Source organism: Olea europaea, chromosome 10 (genome assembly GCF_002742605.1).
Source record: "Olea europaea var. sylvestris chromosome 10, O_europaea_v1, whole genome shotgun sequence".
In the NCBI taxonomy this organism is placed as follows: Eukaryota; Viridiplantae; Streptophyta; class Magnoliopsida; order Lamiales; family Oleaceae; genus Olea; species Olea europaea.
Genome location: NC_036246.1, coordinates 18120828 through 18123007, shown reverse-complemented (window position 1 = coordinate 18123007; position 2180 = coordinate 18120828).

Sequence of the window (2180 nt, the reverse complement as noted above, 5' to 3'; positions counted from 1 at the left end):
GTTAACCCTAATTCTCATATAAAATATGTCAATAAAGTGCATATTTATAATGCTCTATTAAAGTATGAAAATTGCACAAATTTTCTTGGACTTTATTGTAGTAGACCAATTAAATCACACACATTTTATTGGGGCCAAGAGATGGACCTAACCGGACTCACATGACCCAAGTTCCAATAGATGTTTTCAATTGGGTCAACTCTTGACCAATTGAGATACATCTATTAATCCCGGCTTATTCTACCAAAAAACGGAGATTGCACTCTCGAGTCGAGTGCTAGTTATAGAAACAAATTAAGATCCAATAACAATATTCTCTGATTATCGTTCTACAAGTCAACCCCCATTTGATTGCCAATATGTTAAAACTGGCAAAATGACCGTTTTGCCCTTCAACATGTATTACCCTCTAAGTTCAATTTTCATACGACAAATTCATTGTGATCAAATCATAATGTAAAGTCCAACGATCTCATCGTCGACCTATTGAGCTCAGATTCAATTTGCCTAGAAAATACCTTAGAGTGACGATCATCTCTTCTCAATGATTAATGGATTCCACTATTGTAAATATATGATCTCTAATTGTTTCGGCCCAATTCCCAAAGCACCGAGATCAATCTTCTATTTAAGACTTCACTCATTCGTATCTCAAAGAACTTGAACTAGCAATCAAAGGTAAATTACTCACTTAGGATTTATGTGACCTGTTTGATAATCAAGTAGAGTCTCATTTCAAACGTTCACAAATTAGTCATCTACGCGGTCCCGTTCAATGTGCATCGAAATACATCATTGTTCCTATTTCAAGATCTAGACAAATCTTAATAAGAACAATACAATCTTTTCAACATAAAGAGTCCAACTTTATGAACCGATTGTGAACAACATAATTTTGATTACATTTCAAATTGTGTCTTACTATACCCAATCCATAGAGTATAAAATTTGTGACATCCTATATGATCATGGAACCTTAGACAATCACTTCAAATTATAACATCCAAATAAACGAATGTCAATTCATAATGTGATTTTACAGAATACTACTCGAAGAATGGGCATCAAACTAACAATCTCACTTGCCCTTCTTAGAGTATGTGTGACATATCAAGAATACCCATCCCCTTAAGATGTCCATCAAAAGCCTTAGCTGTAAGGTCTTTGTGAACGGATCCGCGAGATTATCTGCTAATGCAATCTTACTAACCGTCACGTCTCCTCGATGAACAATTTTTCTAACAAGGTGATATTTTCTCTCGATGTGCTTGCCATGCTGATGACTCCTGGGTTCTTTAGCATTGGCACCGCCCCACTATTATCGCAATAAAGAGTTATGGGCTCCATTACCAAAGGTACCACGTCAAGGTCCAAAAGAAATTTCTTGAACCATACAGCTTGATAGAAACACTGAAAGCTGTGCAGTGTCAACCGGACTACAACCGGTCGACCGAAACTGCCTGAAATGAAAATTCTCGTTTTTCTCTAGAATTTAAATATTTATTTTCATCAATTATTTTCTCAAAGGGCCACCCACGTTTTTGACAATAAAAACCCCACTAAATTGAAGCATTTAACCTCAAACTTAAATGACACCCATGTTTTCTCTCTTAAATGAAATTTGACCCTTCATTTGCTTTAAGTTATGGGACATTTACCTATAAATAGAGACCTCATTTCACTCATTTTTTCTCAAACCAAAAGCAAGAGTTTTTACATACTAAATAAAGAGTTTCCAAGAGAGAAAAGGAGAGGGAGGAAAACTATTTTTCCTAGAAATTTAAGAAGTGTTTTTAAGCATTTTTCATAAAAGTTTTGGGTGCTATCAAGGAGTGTCTTCAAGCATCAATTCTCAACGGTTTTCAAACATTCAAGGAGTGCATTTCTTTCAACGTCCAAGTTTCATCGAAGTTTTCAATCGAAGTTTTCAAAGTTTCAAAAGCATCAATCAAGGTAGGTAGAGGTGCAATGTGTTTAATCGTGTTAAGTTATAAGTTTCGATTCATGTTAATGTTTGTATGTCAAATGGTACTCCGGTACGGCATATCCCTCTATGTTAATGGTTGTATGTCAAATGGTACTCCGGTACGGCATACCCCTCTATGTTGAAGAAATGTTCGTATGTCAAATGGTGCCCTCGGGTAGGGCATACCCCTTCGTGTCAAATGGTGCCTCCGGGT